At 46.0% G+C, this 17,882-nt stretch overlaps 1 protein-coding gene across 3 annotated transcripts in view; it reads right to left on the bottom strand.

Annotated features, from left to right (window-relative positions):
* LOC132248526 (zinc finger protein 436-like) overlaps positions 1–16,703 on the bottom strand; it is a 113,028-nt gene extending 96,325 nt beyond the window's left edge. For 2 of the 3 annotated variants that reach the window (XM_059721615.1, XM_059721617.1), the window contains exon 1: positions 15,878–16,701. The gene's annotated coding sequence lies outside the window, so the exon portion shown is untranslated. Of the gene's footprint in view, positions 1–15,877 lie in introns of all 3 variants that reach the window. The other variant, XM_059721621.1, reaches the window with a different exon arrangement.
* Positions 16,704–17,882: the final 1,179 nt, after the last annotated feature.

Below are 17,882 nucleotides of genomic sequence, written 5' to 3'. Positions count from 1 at the left end.
TGCACCCACATACTGCAGAAGATCTCAGTTAGTTTCTCCATGAGGCCGTGACTGCTTGATTTGTAGACCTCCACTGGAACTGTGTTTGCCACCAGACATTTGCTGTATGGCCTTTTGGACTTCGCTTGAAGCTCTGCCTACAGTTGCAGGCGATTTGGAGACAGCTTGCATATGGCATCCATGCTGACAGAGGACGTTTGACTGAGGTGACAATGAAGTGTTCAGCCTCTCTCTGGAGGACTGGGGGACTCGGTTGGAAGCATGGGCCTGCCAGCAGACAGCAGTGGGCAGGATCCAAGGACCTGCAGACCATAAACAGCTTTTAGGGCAAAGAATTTCCTTGTGTCATTTTGGTCAGCATAGCGCTGGATCTCGTCTGCTTTGTTCTTCAACCATGTGTGCTGCATCCCTCCCAGCTTACACTGAATAGTCTTGCATATCGAGCTGTAGGTGTGTTGCACCGATGCAGATTTATCATAGAAGTAGATTCTGTAGAGACATGAGTTTCTCCTCTAACAGCCATCGAGTCTCAGCATCATTTCATCAAGCCAGTCTTGGTGTGTGCAGACACTTGGTCCCAGGGTCTCAAGGGCTGCAGGGTGTATAGCTTCATGGAACCACTTCCAGTTGGCTTTCCAGTAATGGAGCAGTGTAGTGCGAATCTGATCTTTCAGATGGTTTGCAAAAAGACAGTCTAGTGCTGTTGTTCATCAGCCCTGCAGTTTTGAGTAGCTTCAGGTCCACTTTGTTCTTGTGGATGCCATCTAGCTTGAATTGTGACCTTTAGTGAGGAGATGAGTTGATTGTCAGTCCAGGATTTAGCACCACACATCGCCTTGGTTACACAGACATCACATCTGTCCCTTCTTCAGACAATGACATAGTCAATAAGATGCCAGTGCTTGGAACAAGGGTGCATCCACAATGTCTTTTTCTGACTGGGGAGACTGAACACAGTGCTAGTAATCAGGAGCTCATGTTCAACACAATCCAAATACACCATTCCTACTGCAGTTTCCAATCCCGTGCTTCCCGATGACATCATCCCATACTTGGCAGTTAGAGCCAATCCTGGTGTTTAAGTCACTAAGGAGGGTAAGACCATCAGACTTTGGTACAGCAATGATCATGGAATGCAGGTCATCACAGAACCGGTTCTTGACTTGGTCAGAGTTGGTCACAGTCAAGGCATATGCACTGATGATAGTGGCACACTTTTTGCCAGCTAGCCAGCCAGCTCCTTAAGCAGCTTCTTGACAAGGCTGTTTTGTGTAGCAAAGCCGACACCCGCTTCCCATTTGGCTTTGCTGCCACGACCATTCCAGAAGGATGTATAGCCAGCTTTTCCTTCTATGAGCTGCCCTTTGTCAGGTAGGCGAGTCTTGCCAAGGGCAGCAACCTGGATGCCTTATCAACCCAGTTCTCTCTCAATAAGGGCAGTTCTCCTTTCAGGTCTGTTGGTGTTTCTGTCAGTCAGCAGACATATGTCCCACGCACCCAGCTCGAGGGGGACTGGATTTCTTTTCAACTGCTGTAGTGGGACCCCTGCTAGACACAGTATGCTGGCCAGGGTGAGGTGAACAATGTTTAGGGCACCTTTTTTAGCCCCTTCCTCATTCCAGGACATGAGCAATGTAATCCTGAATAGGGCTGCTCAGGCACTCACAGGAGTGCCGAGTTTTACTACTGCTTCTGTCCAGTAGAAAGCAACCCAAAGCCCTGAGCCGCCTGTGTGCAGGTTTGCAGCTGCAGCTTCCAGTGTGTCCATACCTGCTTCTTTGTCACAGGCTTGTCATCACAGGGCTTGTACTAGATGCATGTTGTGCAGGATTTGGATGCAAATTGAGGAGGAGTTGTGCAGCATCAGCCTCACTCGCTAGTCCAATCCTGCTGCTGGCTACCAGTTGGCTAGTTGGAGATTGGCCCAGATGCAGCGGATGACCAGGATGTCTTTTGCACAAGAGCGGACAAGGCACAAATCGACAGTGCATTGGTGTACCGCCATCATGGCCATTGGATCATGAAAGTCTTGTCTACCTGGCTTAGAAGTCAGACTTTGCATGCAAAGATAGGCATGTCCTTAACTCCTCAGAAGTCTGAAGACTGACTGAGTACCCTCACCTGGTTTGGTCCGCCTGCCAAGGCAGTTTACCAGGGTGTGGCTGCTGTTGCATGCAGACAGCTGCTTGGACCTACAGGTGAGAGCCAAGTGCTGGTGAGGACCAACAGAAGAGCAGCCACTCAAGCAAGTGCAACATAGCACCTTTAGAGAAAGAGTACCTCTCCCAGACACCCCAGTGAGGGAAGGTAGAGTTAACTAAGAGTCTTATTATCAATTATTTTGTTTACAGGGATGGTATACCCACTATCGCAGATGCAAGCACAACAGATCCAAACAGATCCGTTTTCTTTTGCGGAGGGAAAACAGAGAGGGTTGCAAGTGGGGGGAAATGGGGGTTACCAGAGGTGGTTTTTGTTTATGGGCATTTTGTGGTATCAGTGGTATGGGAGGCAAAAAGAGAAGGGGGGGCTGTAGGTATTGGGGAGGGAGGATATTGAGGGCAGGAGGTTTTCTGGGGCATGGTAGATAGGGTTAGGGGCAGGAAAACCATCACTGCACTATACAAGGATGGGAGCATTTATCAGGACATGTTTTAGGAGCATTAGGGGTAGAAGGGTTACATACTGCAAAAAAAGTACGTTTAAAAAGGTGAGTAGAGCGAAGGATAAGTTAACAGATGCTGGGAATTTATTGGGACCAAGGGGTGCATGGTGTCATATTGAATGAAATAGTTTGAATGTTTGTAATCGTTGCCCACTAGCCAGTTTCAGGAAGACGACAAGATTTATCTTCTTATCTAGGCCGTTGTTTTGGTCTACGTGCGGAAGGTCCTGACTTCGCTCAAAGTCTTAACTCTTGAATTTTATCTTTAGAGGCCTTTAAAAAAGTTAACCTAAAAATGACCCTTATGTAAATATCCCAAATTCCGAGAGATCAAACTCTAGGGCCTTTTGACAAGATTGGAAATAAAAAAAAAAAAAAAAAATCAATTCAGTGATGTGGAAATTCCCCAAAGTAATTAGAATAGTCAAGAAAGAAACTAATTACTAAGCAAAAGAATCTGTTAAGTAAGATCCGAGCCCAAATTTGGGAGAGGTGACAGGTTTGGGTAGGAGGGGCCCAGGACAGCAACTCACTCAATACAAACTGTAACCTACTGTCCCAATTTGGAGGTAATCTCACTTGCAGAACGACGAAGGAAGAATCGCAAGTATAGGCCGGATCAGACTGATCACCTGAACCACCCTCTCCATGAACACGAATCTCTTAGTTCACACTGAAGCTGCAAAGCACCCAAAAGGGACTGAAGGAAGGGGACTTAGTCCTATCAGTATTGAGGCCAACCCATTGAATCGTACTGCTGAGGCGAGCCCATTGTACCATACTACTGAGGCCAACCCATTAAATTGTACTACTGAGGAATGAAACCATATTTAGGTGTTTGGCTTCTCGGAATTCTAGGATTGTAAGTATATTATGAAAATAATAGTATTGTTTCAAATTTAACCTTTAGTTGTAACTGAAGTTGTTTTTGTAATACTAATACTTATAGCATTGTTCGGGAAGGAAGTGCATTCGGAGCATTGTTTCTGATATATGTAGTTATTGTGTTCTTAATGTTTGTGGTATTTCTTAAAGCTAAGCAGTGTTATATGCGTAGCAAAGAATTTTAAAATAAAATTGTGTCGTATGAATTAAGTGTGTAATCATTGTGAAATCATGCAATCAACTAGATACTCCCCCAGCCAGTACATCAAAACGAATCAGTAAATTGTGTGGGATTTTCTCTATTCCATAACCCACTAGAGACGCATGGATCAGACAGGGGAAAGGGAACAACAACATTTTTCTATTCCTCTTTCACTTAAGTGGAGCCGTTTGTTTGAACCAAAAGGAATTGGGTAAGACAGGCAGGGGGGGAATGGTGTTTATGGATAGATGTGTGTAGATTATAGGTTGTGTGTGTTTTGTGACTGTAATATGGGTTTATGGGATCTTAAAGCTTTGGTTTGTTTCATCACCTTTATAACGAACAGTATGTCAAAGACGTGTTAACAGTTTCAGTACTTAGAAAGGAAGCTGACGGGTTGGAATACGTTGTGTTATATAAGCGGAGGTTCTTTTGTCGATATTAATGTTATTGTGGTGTTTTGTTAACAGTTGATAGTCCATAAGTGGATGCATATATGATACCCTATTTGAGGACTTCTGTATTGTATTGTGGTTTATGCTGTTCTATATGGTTTTGTTTTTTAAAACTATAACAAAATCTGTTCTTATCAGTTTAATCCAGGGGCAGGAAATTATTTTGGATGGAGGGCTGCTTCCGGAGCTTTCACAAGCCATCAAGGGCCATGTGATAGGCAACCGGGGCAGATAAATATTTAAAAAAATTTCTAAAATTTTTAGGGGCTCCGTAAGCCAGATAAAATGGTGCAGAGCATGTTGGACTTCCGCCCTGAGGCAGTTGTATGGATGGGGCTCCACTTCAACAATCACCAAGTGCACCTCCCCAAGCATGGACTGCACAAGAGCAGCACCATCCTAGACATCTAGAGTAGTGCTCACTAACTGGTTGATCCCAGAGCCTTTTGAAGTTAATCTTGGGCTGGGGGGGCCAAGTCCATGCATGTACACACATGCATGCCCCACCTCCCTTCCAGCCCAACAGGTCAGTCAATGGGGGAGGGAAGGGGCAGAGGCCCAGGGGGCATGCACAGCAGGTTCTGGACACAAGCCCAGCCTGCAGCAGGAGCTGCCACTGCTGTGCATGAATTTCAGGGGGGGGGGGGGGACACGACACACATGCCCCCAGCAACAACACATGGGGCAGGGGGACAGAACCACAAGCAGCTCATCCAGGAGCTGGGCCCCCTCCATGGGTGCCCAGGCCAGGTGGAAGAGGGAACACAGCAGGGTGAAGCAAGTGTCAGAGGAGACCATTTGTGGGATCCTGCAGGATAACCACAAGCTGGACTTGTACCCACTGGCCCCCCAGAAGAAGACTAATACGGTTAACACTTTCTTCATCCCCCATATCGTATTCATCCCAACGGGCTTGCTTGGCAGTTCCTACAACCCTCACCCCCTCAAGAAGGCAGACAATGAGACCCAGCAGCTGGTCAAGAAGTAGCTGCACCTGTCACTCCAGGCCATCTATGAGATCCTGCACATCCCCTACCAGCAGGGAGGCACCAATACACTCCACATAAGAGACTTCTGTGACACCATGGTGGTCATCCATGCCTTCTGCCTCCTAACCTGCCTGGACAAGACAGCTAGCAGCATCACCACCAGCACCCTGAAGGGGACCACCCACAAGAAGACTGCAAGGCAGCCCACCAGACATGGCCTAGTCACCTTCTTAAGCTGCTCACTGGAAGAACAGTTCAGCCAAAACAACAGCAGCTTCACTGCACTGTGGAGCCAAGCTCACAACACCAAGTCACACACCATCAGCTGCTGCTGGACTTGGACCAAGGAGTGCCAGGACCTAGGAGCCTCACTGCTTCCAGCCCCACATTGCCAGCCATGTCACCATGACCCCTCCCCCACCCCTCACCACCAAGTGAGGACCCTTCTGGGGAGGTTCCTGAAGGATGCAATCCCAGGTCATTGGCATACTTCCCTTAGGGCAAAACCCAACCAGGGCTAGGTCTTTGAGCTCCCCTCAAAGTGGAACGCAAGTAACCACTTCATGTGACGCTCCCATTGGGCATGGTTCACAGAGTGGCGCTTCATCCACCATGCCTGCCTTTCAATGGCATTGTCTGGTACAGGAACCACAACAGAAAGTGCTAGCACTATAGCTACAAGGCAGAGACTCCCTCCCATTTGTCACAGAAACACAAAGTTAGTTCTGAAAGGGATCTCAGGCGGTCATCTAGTCCAACCCCCTTCTCAAAGCAGGACTAGCCACAGCTAGATCATTCCAGCCAAAGCTTTTTCTAGCCAGGTCTTGAAAATTTCCAAAGGTAGAGATTCCACCACCTCTCTGGGTAACTCATTCTAGTGTTTTACTACCCTCCTAGTGAGAACATTCTTCCCAATATCCAACCTAAACTCCCCTTGCTGCAACTTGAGACCATTGCTCCTTGTTCTATCATCTGCCACCACTGAGAACAGTCCAGCTCCATCCTCTCTGGAACCCCTCTTCAGGTAGTTGAAGACTGCTATTGAATCCCCTCAGTCTCCTCTTCTCTAAACTAAGTAAGTCCAGTTCCCTCAGTCTTTCACCACAAGCCATGTCCCCTAGTCCCTCACCATTTTTGCTGCCCCCTGCTGGCCTCTCTCCAATTTGTCCACATCCTTTCTGTAGCAGGGGGCCCAAAACTGAACAAAATACTCCAGCTGCAGTCTCACCAGTGCTGAATAGAGGGAAAGAATCGCTTCCCTGGACCTGCTACCAACACACCTACCAGTACAGCCCAGCATGCCATTAGCCTTGTTGGCAGCTAGGGCACACTGCTGCCTCATATTCAACTTATTGTCCACTGTAACCCCCAGGTCCTTTTCTGTAGAGCTGCTGCCCAACCAGTCAGTCCCCACCTGTACTGGTGCATGGGATTCTTCCTCCCTAAGTGCAGGACTTCACACTTGTCCTTGTTGATCCTCATGAGATTCCTTTTCCAATCTGTCTAGGTCACTCTTCATCTTAGCCCTACCCTCTGGCCCATCTACTACTCCCTCTGGGCCCTCTCCTACAAGCTCCACATCAGAGCATGGAAGCTGCACCACAATGCCATCCAGGACTGACTGGCCAATGACATCCCAGCCTCAGCAGGGAGCATATCCATCAACCGCATTATCCCAGGCTGCAAAAGCCAGCTGCACCCAGACATCATGACCAACAAGGACAGCAAGTATGTCCTGATGGTAGATGTCACCATCCCCTTCAAAGACCCACAGCAAGCTTTCATCAAGACCTAAGAACACAGTTGAGAAAAGTATCCTCCCAATCTTCCCTGGCTACACTGAAATCACCTCCAAGGACTTTTAACCCTGGGCTCTTCCCTACCCCACAACTATATCCCACATGTTGTTTTTTGTAACTCTGTTTTTCAAACTCTCTCCCTATTACAATGTGTTACTGTTGTGCAGAGTCTCCTGTATATCCTCTGCTTTGTAAATGTCCCTTAATTCTCTCTCCCTTCCCTACTCCCTGGCTTAGTTGGCTGTATGGTTTATATGTAAATTTAGTTGCATCCCCCACCCCTAACCTTCCTCTACTATGTCACCCCTCTGCTCAGGCCTGCCTATATTTCTTTGCACTTTGAATTTTGTCATTTGAACTTTAACATTTTCTAATAAAAATTAAATCTGGTGCCTGATCAAGGCCACAAGAACTGGGAGGCAGCCACAACAGAGCAGTATAAATGGAGGCAGAAGCAGAGCTCCCAGAGTCTGATGCAGCAACAATGCTGCTAGAGCAGGGGTGGGCAAAACACAACCCGGGAGCCGGGTGTGGCCTATGGGGCCCCTAAAAAAGTTTAGTAAATTAATTTGCCCCTGGATGCCTATCATGCAACCCTCCATGGCTTGCCAAAACTCAGTAAATGGCCCTTCACCCAAAAATAACTGCCAGCCCCTGTGCTAGAGAAAAGCAAGACAACAGAAGGAGGAAAGGAAAGCAAAGCATCAGAGTGGGAAGTGGTGGAGAAAAAAAAAAGGGTGGAAAAGGATACGGTGGCTGGAAGATTAACTGGTGGAATGCATCACTCATTCTAGTGAGACAGGAAGAATAAGTAGTGGTGCGTGGACAATGGAATGAAGAAAACATGGCAAGAATTCAGCCCTTGCCAGAGTACCTATTGGGCCCAGACTTGAGATGCAGCTTGGGCTGGTAGTCTTGCCTAGAGGTTGGGCCTGGGAGTTCATTTTTCAGGATCTTTGAGGCTTCTAAAATGATGGCAATTTACAGAGCAAAGAAGAAAGGGGACCAGAGTCTTCACATTTTTTCACTTTGGAAAATTGGAAGGGAATGGGGAACACATGGTAATCATAAAACATGTTCAATTTGGCTGCACAGAAAGAGGACACAAAACTTTGGTTAAGTATATTTATCAAAAAATGAACTGGATGAAGTAGGCGACACCCAGATGGAATTTGGACAGGGGCCTGGCACACAAACCCTGTTCTGGAGCAATCTGGACAGCCCAGGAGATGTACAACACCTCATACCTCCTTTCAATAATAGCACTTGGGGCAGTTAGAGCAGTACTTTGTTATCCTGGATAACTAAAGAACTGTAGATACGAAGAGGAAGATAGCTTGGCAGTAGCATGTCCATACACAATATGCAATATCTGCAAAAGAACAAACACGTGACCAAAGAGTGCAAGAAGGAAGAGATACTGCAAACTGTGCAGGGGCAAAGGGCATGTAATTCCAGTTTTGCCCCCAGTTGTGGGTGAACCACAAAAGGCAGGGAAAAGGAAGAGGAAGGAGGAGGGTGGGGAAAAACTGTGAGACCTTACTGGAAGAGCTTGAATAAGTGGAGCATCAGAGATCAGAAGCAGGGAAAGGGGAAGAGAAGTGGTACATGCGGAAAAAAGAGAAGGTAAAGGAGAGAATCTCGTATTGTTAGTTTGTAATGTTCCTTCTGTCACAACCCAAGGCTGTGATTTTTGTTTGTGCGCGCTTCGGCACTGCTGAATTATTTTCTCGCCGTTCGTAGCTTTCTTTGCAGGGTGCATTTCTCAAGTTGCAAGAGAAATGCACGGTGCAAAGGAGTTCCCGCCACTCGTATGTAAATTTATTCCCCGCTATTGGCTAGTTCTAAATTATTCCCACGTGGCGGCTAGCGATTGGCTTGCTAGCCGTATAAAAAGCTTGAGTGGTTTCCGCCCAAGTTGAAGAGGACTCCAGATCCATCTCGTGGGGACTCTGGGTACACGGCAGGGTAATAGAAACCCTGTGTGAGACTCAGAGGAGTTTGGCGGCCTGATCCACCTCCCACCTCTTCCCGTCTTCGCGCGGTAACCTTTCTTAAGACGTATCTACGAGTTTTCTGCTTTGTGGCGCGCTTGTCAAGGACATCCAGAGCTCTGTTTCCGTGGAGCCTAGCAAACTCCACGTGATTGTTCGTGTTGTTTTTGTTTGTAACCGCAACTTAAACGAAGCTTTCCTGCCTGCACCGTGACCATCTACGGTGTAAGTAAAATAATCTTTAAATCAACCCTTAAGCGTCTGTGCCTAATTCTAGCGTGTCGCCTGTTTTCTCCGACCCAGCGTGCCCGGGCTGCTGGCCACAGCCCACGGCATGAAAAAAGGGCCCCGGATCGCTCCTGGCCCGCACACCTTCCAGTATTGATTTTCAGTTATGGAAGAAGAGGTGTACCACTTGCAACTATATTCACATGCCTGTGAATCTTGCTATAGATCTGGTAGTTGAGGGGTGGGGAAGAGAAGAGTAAAGTAAAGTAGTATGGAGAATGAGGGGGGTAAAATGAAATGGTTGGGAATTAGTAGTAAGAAGAAGGATGTGGGGCAAACAAACAGGGAAGATGAAAATGACAGAACAGGCTCCTTTCCAGATCCTCCATCTACCCCACCCCCTACTAGCCATTAAGCCAGGCAAGCCTAAAACATTTTGGCAGTGTTTTTTACTACCCAAGAAGACTAGGCAGAAAGATTCCTAGAACTGGACACAGAACAACTAGACATAGGCTTGTTGTTTTGACGACCAGTTTGGAGTGGAAGAGGAAAATGTATTGGAGAAAGAGCAGCCAGAGTCAACGGAACAACACCTGTAAAAGTCGAAGAGGAACCGAGACCTTCAAAACAACGGTAGAAGAAGCCTTGCTGAATGCAAGATCAGAACTGAAAGATGGGTGGAGGATACTTGAAGCATATTTAAAAGTGGATATTATTGACTTGCAACAGTGCACAATCTCCACACAAGAACTGTATACAGGCAACCCGCGCTTAAAATGAACATTATAGTGAAATTAGCACTAAACGAAACAGTGTTAAATTGATACCCGACTTCACTTGGCACTAAGCAAGTTTTGTTATAATACCTGCGGTCACCATCTTGGGTCATCAAAAATTTTCGGTTTTGCTTAACTTATTTCACTTAAACACTTGGTTTTTCAGGAACCAGTTAAGTGCACTAAGCAGGGGTTGCCTGTAGAGTATGAAAGACATTGGATACTGGAACCATTTGGTTGGTCCAGTTCCAATATGAGCAGAGCAGTAGGGGTAGCTATCTTAATCAAGAATCTGGGAATTATGATTAGAAGAATCAGAGAGGTGGTGGGTGGAAGGATGTTGCAAGTGATGTGCAAAGACCATGGGTCAGCTTTCAGGATCATTAATATTATATGCACCACCAGAATGAGATGAGAGGTGTGGTTTTCTGGAAAGGCTAGAGTTTGTCACAGGAGACACAGAACCCTATGTTAAGGTAGGGGATTTTAATTGTGCGCATGAGGCATGGGATATGAAAGATGGGAAGGCAAGAAGGGCCTAGAGAGAAATCCACACAAATCTTGAACCAAATACTCTAATATGACAACCTACAGGATACCAGGGAAAGCAGTGGCATTTACATGGCACAATGCAGAGGGCAGGCCTTTTCACAAATAGATTATATTTTGACATCTAAATACTGAAGGAAGATGGAAGCAGCAACAGAGCCTGTCTTTTCATTAGATCATTGTCTATTGACCACAAGACTGGAGGAGGGACAGAGAATGCAGAAAGGGAAAGGAATGTGAAAACCAAATACATGACTGCATATACAGACTTGATCTTTGATTCTACTAATGAAGTGAGCATTTCCCATCCAGAATGGACTGTGAAAATGGGTTAAAGGAAGGCATGAAAGAACTCTGTGAGGGTGGGGAGAGAATGTGCAAAGACAGAAGTGTATAGAAGACAACTACAGCAAGATCTACAAAAATGGCATCATTTGAGTAGGTTAAGGTTTTGAAGCAAAAGAAGGAACTGTGGAGGAGAAAGGAAACCTCAAACAATGGTTCAGAGAACAGGGCAGAAAGAAGATATTCCTGGTACCCGAGATGTAGGGCAGAAAGTTTTCTAGTGCTTCATTTTTCCATGGGAAATTTTCCATTTCTAAAAATTCATTAGTAAAAATTAATGGATGCCAATACAGTATTAGGCAAGCTTGGCAGTTTCAAAGTTCTAATTACAAGTTTTTCAAGCAATTATCCCTAGAAAGTGTGCGAGAGAATACATACATGTTAAATTGATTTGTGAACAGGCAGGTAACTACAGTACACTCGCATAATAATCCAAACCCAAAATCAAGTTATGAATTCACTTAATTGGCCATGCAGATCAAATCAAAACTAAAACTAAAATTCTTATTTCACCTCAAACTGCAAGTGAAAGCAAAACCAGAACTAGAACTGTGATTAATTTGCTTCATTTCAGTTCAAACACACAGAGCAGTGTCTCATTTCCTTTCTGGAGTTGGGAAAGTTGGAAGTGTTTGCATAAGATCTGTTAGATTGTTAGTGCTTTTGGTTTCAAGTAGTCATAATAATGCCCAATCAGAAAAAACAAAACAAAACAAAAAAAACAAGTGCATGGCATCTTTATAGTGAAGTTCAAGCCACTGAAGGAAGGAAGCAAGCGAGTATATGTAAATATTGTGGGCAGGAGCATGCTAACAACAAGAATGAAAAAACATGCAACAACATGTAGAAACTGTCCTAAAAGAATACAAGCCATATACAGAAAGCTAATACAACTAAGTGGTATGTGACAAGGGACTGGGCATAAATCAAATACTTAACCACAGGGAAAGAAACCGAGCAGAGCGAAGATAAGACAGGAAGAAGAGTGCTTCCAGAGCAGCTGCTCCTTTAAGACAGAGAAACCCCAGGATGGGTGGTGTGGCACACAGAGAAAGAACTCCTAAGAAAAAAAGGCTGAAAAAAGACTGCTGGGAATGGAGAATCCCTAGAACCGGACCCAACTAGAAGACAAGACTTGACCCAATATCATTAAGCGGGGAAGTCACCGGTGAAGTAAGTTCATCTTAAAAATAAAAAATAAAAATAAATAAAAATACTCCGCAGGGAAAAAGAGCCTTGGCCAAAGTTGCAAGAAGGAGAGAATAGTGACTATTCCTCAGGTCCAAGCAAAAGTTGAGTTTATGGTTTCCTTCGTTTTTGGACACTGAGCCTAGCTCTAGGGGGTTGGAGGAGAGAAGGAGCCTGTGACAACTACTCCCTCACCCTTAAAAAGGTTGAAAAAAAAAAAAAACCTCTCACACACACACAAAAAAAAAATATTAACCTAAAAGAAGCAGGAGTGTCCCAAGGGATCTAGAGAGACCAGATCTTACCTGGAAATAGAGGGAATTAGAAGAAAGAGACAGATACAAAAGAGTATCCTGGTCACATCTGAATGGTTGTTACCTTTACCCTAAATGGTGTATTATCCCAGACTAGATCCAGCTAAATATTTCTAATATAAAAATTAAGAGTTACATACAACAGCAGAAAATAACCACAGTTTATCCAAGAGATTTCAGTAACACCTCCCAAATAACATCCAAATTAATCAAGATGTGGCAGGTGAGAGTCAAAATATAATACAGGAGTCCAAACACTGGGCAATCTGAGAAATAAAAGCTAAAATAAGACCTCAGACATAAGTGGTTCCGTCACAGGGTGGTGGAACAACATCATCTGACAAAAGTCTACTTCAAGAATCCTAAGTAAACAAATGTATATGTTAAACAACACAGTAGAGACCAGCATCTATATTGTTTTAAAACATTACAAGTCTTTCCCCCCTTTTGTTGCAGGAATTTTGTAGCTCAAGTGAAATACCAGATTTGCAAAAAAAAAAAAGGAAAATGAAAATGCTGAGCTGCCAGATCTGAGGGAAGAGACAGCAGGATCCTTGCTTTCAAGATCACCATCACCAAATATGCAATCCACCATGAGTAGCTGCTCAGGAGTCAAGCTTTTTAATCAAACTTTATGGGCAAAATGTCAAAAGATAAAAAAAACAGATGAGACATTAGCTCAAGCTATATTTGCCAGTGGTACACCTCTTTCTTAACTGGAAATCAGTACTGGGAGGAACATTACAAACTTATTTGCCAATCATATAAGTTACCATCACATTATTGCGTACATCACATTCTCTCTTAGAAAGTATGACAGAGTTCAAACAATGGTTAGTCAAAGGATTGGTCAAGCAGAATCAATTACTCTGATGTCAGATGGGGTGGACCGATATACAAGGAAATCCTTTATTGAATATTATATGTTAGCAACACCTGGACTAATTTTCCCAAAAGCAATTGCTACCAAATCTTCTCGTCATACAGGTGACTACATAGCCAAATTACTGAGTGAAGAAATTGAAAGTGAAGGTCCATTCAGGGTACAAGCCCTTGTAACTGATAATGTAAACATGAAAGCTGCATGGCAGATGTTAAAGGCAAAGTATCCTCATTTAATAGTATTTGTCTATCTTGCTCATGGGTTAAATCTTCTGGCAAAGGACACGGTAAGGTGAGTACAATGAAGACAATATTGGCAAACTACAAAGCGACTGTGAAGTTATTTAACAATCACCCTGTTGCTAATCACACTAAAGAGAGTACAGAAAGAGAAGCAAGGGAAGGCACTTTTAGTGCCAGGAGGAACTAGATGGGGCTCAGCTACAAAGTGTTTACATAGTTTGCTGTGCACAAAGAACTGTTTGCAGTGTGCTTCAATAGATGACACCATATCCCAGATTATTCCACTGAACACTGAAAAGCAGATTATCAACAATGTGTTCTAGGCTTGAGTTCAATTTGGTGAAAATGGGGGCGCTGGAGCTGCTTACTCTGCCTGATGCCACTGCCAGCCACAGCCAGTAGCAGCAGCCTGCTATCATCTGGCACAAACCTGAGGGCACATGCCTCTTGGGAAGAGCCCGGCACAGCTCCACAGCTCTCCCTGGGGCATGGAGCAGCAAAGTGAATCCTGGAGGCAACAGCAAGGGGCCCACACCCACCCACATGCCCTTCTCCTGCAGGCAGGAGCTTCCCTTCCCCACTCACCAGCCATACCCCGGGGAATTGTGTGATTACGCCTAGTCAAAGGTTTACACACAAAATTACGTGGGCACGTAATCCCTGGGGTGCAACTCAAAGTGCCGTCTCAGGAGGGAAAGGATATTCTTTATGGTCAAAGCAGGAAGAATAGGGAAAGCTAGGTTTTGTCTCTAGTTCTGTCACACATTTCTATGCAACTCTGTACCACTCAGTCCATCCCTCTTATCTCAGCTTCCATCTGAAAAATAGGGTGATATAGTACTTCCCTGCCACAAAAGGCATGGAGAGGATTGATTAGCAGCTGAGATGTTACACCTGAGGCCATGAGCTAAAACAGAAAACAGCATTTCTCAACCTGTGGGTCACAACAATGTATGAAAGCCTGGCAAGCAAGCTTTAAAAACGGATCAACAAACTTTAAAAATTAATTCTCCTTTAAAGAAAGAGAAAAACGTGGGAAACCGTGGTTTTTCCCCTTGCAGGCTGAAACTCTTGACAGCCTGCAAAGGGCTGCTTCGGGCCCCCCCCACCATGATCCACACACTGGGGACTGGGGGCAGTAATGAGAGGCAGTAATGAGAGGCACTGGGTCAGCACTGGCCACCACTGTTTACAAATAGGTCCTGGTACAAAAGAGGTTGAGAACCACTGAGCTAGAGGTACACTGATATACTGGTCCATATTGTAAATGCTCTAAGAATATCCACAGCAGGGTACCTGAAACCAGAAGCATCAAAAGTAGAAGCTTCTCTGAGGCATTAGCCTTAGGAATCCAAGTCCAGCTAATCAAGTTCCTCCTTTAACTATACTGGGATTTGTGTAGCTGGCATAGACTTCAGCTGAGTTGCACGAAGGATGAATGCAGCCAAAATGCCTCAGTAACTGTCCCTGTAACAACTGCCACAGGGATTCAGGCAGGCAAGACCCTAACTTGAGGCTCAACAGTGCAATGGCAATGCAGGTGATCTGCTGACAGTGAACTGCAGCTCAGCTGTGGTCCAAACCCCAACCCGAGAGCAGCTGCAAAGCGACAATCCAGTCCCCTGGCTGCCAGGTTCCTGGGCTTAGAGAGGCCAAAACACACCCCCTTATCTCCACCAGGACACCTTGCCCCTGCTGCAAAAAAGGTACCTGCCTACCCCATGCTACTTTGTGCTGCAGCTCCCTTGCAAACAGTCTTTCAGCTGCTACTTCAGAACCAGCTCAATTCACTCCCCAGGCACCAAGCAATGGACATCCGCAGGGACTGGGACTGCAGCTCCAGAGCAGCCAGACCCATGTTTCCAGGACTGGAGCGTGCAAACCACCCTGGTATGCAGACACAGCCTTGCAAAGCAGTTAACAAGCCTACCAGTGCCTCTGGTCAAAGCTTGCCATTAAAAGACATTTCTTTCTTGCAATAATCTAGTTGCTCTAATAAAAGAGATCACCTCTATCTACCGCGAGTCCCAACTGCTTCCACCTGTTTAAGTAGCCCAAGTCCTTCAATTAATAAAAATCCAAAATTCTCCAGCCAGAAAACTCCCAAACCTGCATTTTTCCCCCCAAATGCAATGAAACGCCACATACCTACCTACAGGTTGATCAGCTAAAGCCGATACATTTACATTTCTGAAGCAATGGGAATAGCTACCAGTGCTTCTATGTTATATAACCAAACAAAGTCGACGTAGCCCCGACCTGAAGGGGCTCCGGCCCCACGCGGACCCCCGGCGGCTCCAGCCCGCGGCGGGCCGAGCAGAGGCAGCAGGTCCCGGCGCCCCCCCCGCGCCCCGCGCACTGACCTGGCTCCGGCTCCCGGCTGCGCCGCCGGCCCCAGTGCGCGCACCTGCACCTCGGACGTGGCGCCGCCGCCTCCAGCAGCTTGCGAAGGCAAACCTTCCGAGGGGTCTTCGCCTTTCCCGAAGGAAATCCGCGGGAAACAAGCGGCCGGGAGCCGCGAGCACGGGAGCGGAGCGGAGAGCAGCCCCAGCTCCCGCGCACACGCTCCCCGCGCCGGGCGCCTGCGCAGAGACGGGGGCTTCCCCTCAGTGGCCCTGCTGGGAAAGCGGCGCCACCTGGCTTCCGCCTTGCCCGCGGGTCTCTGCCCCGGGAACAATCCTGCCGGTGGAGCTGCGCTGCTGCACGAGGCCCGGCTGGCGCAACATGCTTCAGTTTTACCCCGTTCGGATCATTGTAGGGCGGAGGCGTTTGCTTTAGTTTTTTTGTGTTTCAGTTAGGGTTATTCTTTTTGGTTTCTTCAGTTCCTTTTCCTGACATCACAGTAGCCCTAGTGTCACTGAGAAACACCCTCTGCTTTTCCAAGCTTCCCAGAACACAGCCTTTCTTTCCAAATGAGCAATTAAATAAAGGGCTGCTAGAAGGCTTTCCAGGAGAGGTTGCTAACCAGCGGGTCCCACAGGACAAGATGAGGTCCAGGGTGCATCAGACAGAAAACTTTTCAGTGATGAGACTTCTCCTTGCGCGGGTTTTCTGTTGGTTTGTTTTGGTTTCGTTTAATGAAGCAAGGGGGTGTCGGTCTCCCAAGCATGTTTTCCTAGCAGGAGGTCTGAAAAGTATGGCTATTTTCAAAAACCAAATGTTTGCCCCTTCCTCTCAAGTCCTTGTGCACCACAAACAGAAGGGTGAGCAGTTTGAGTGCTTGCACGTGACCGTGCATTTGCATGTTTAATTAACCCATTAGTCGGTTAATCTGGCAACCTGTGTGAATACCTACCTGACCTGCTGCATGGCAGTGGTAACCTTCAGCAGAAATGGGCTTCTTTGTTGCCCTTGCAAAACAAGCCTGCTATGCCTAGACTTGGTTGCCAGGGAATTATCTGCCTGTGACCTGTAACTGAGTGCCTTTACATAACTTAGGTATCTGTAATGGTCTGCAGATAAAATTACATTCAGGTTTTTTGTTTTTCTTTTGTGTTTTTGCCAAAATCTACTTGGTCTAATACAAGATATCACCCCTACCACAAGTCCTGATTCTTTTTACATAGCTTAATGTAACTGTTGTCTCTGACTGCATTTCATAAAATGGTGATTTACAATCTGTTTATTAGCTGCAGTGCCCCTAACATCCTGGAAACAATGAGTTGAGTGCCAGGGGTCTAGGATGTAGCCCTGTTGGAAGACAGGCAAATCAGGTTCTTTGGATAAATCTGATATCTTTTATTAGACCAACTGAAATAGTTTGAGAGAGAATTTTTCCAGCTTTTTGAGTTAGTTTAATGAAGGATATCGGACTTACCCAAAGAACCCTGAGTTGATTGCCAGGCACTTAGACCTGCTGCAGGATTTGCATTTGCCCTCCAATTCATTTCTACAAAGCCACCCTGGCAATGGCAAACAAGACTGCAGAGGAATAAAATGGTAGGTTTGGGGGAAAAGCCCTTTCTTACAAATATGGATGAGATATGTATATGTATTGTTCCTGACATGCTGCAGAGAACCCGCAACCCTAGTTTTATTTGTGTCTGAAATTACAATCTTCTCAGCTCAGTTCTGCCATTCAGTAGATTTGGCCTGCCTGAAAGATACCCAAAAGGGGGGAGGGGGGGAGGACTAAGCATTAAATTAAAGTGCAATTTCCAGAATTGGTTTCTAGTGTCACCACATGTCATTGGGTGATGTGCTGACTTTGGGTGGGCTGGCAAAGGGCAGATGGAAGTCGAATTCCTCTCAATGGAATCTGAACAACAGACAAGTAAATCCTAGTGGGGGATTCTCCCCACAGGCAGATTAACCAGAGTTTATTGGCTAGTTAAGTAGGGAGCAGGGAAACCAAGTCCTAGCCTCTGA

The sequence above is a fragment of the Alligator mississippiensis genome, chromosome 1, assembly GCF_030867095.1.
Source record: "Alligator mississippiensis isolate rAllMis1 chromosome 1, rAllMis1, whole genome shotgun sequence".
NCBI classification, from domain to species: Eukaryota; Metazoa; Chordata; order Crocodylia; family Alligatoridae; genus Alligator; species Alligator mississippiensis.
Note: the sequence above shows the minus strand (reverse complement) of the source record. Positions and strands in the feature narration are given on the sequence as shown.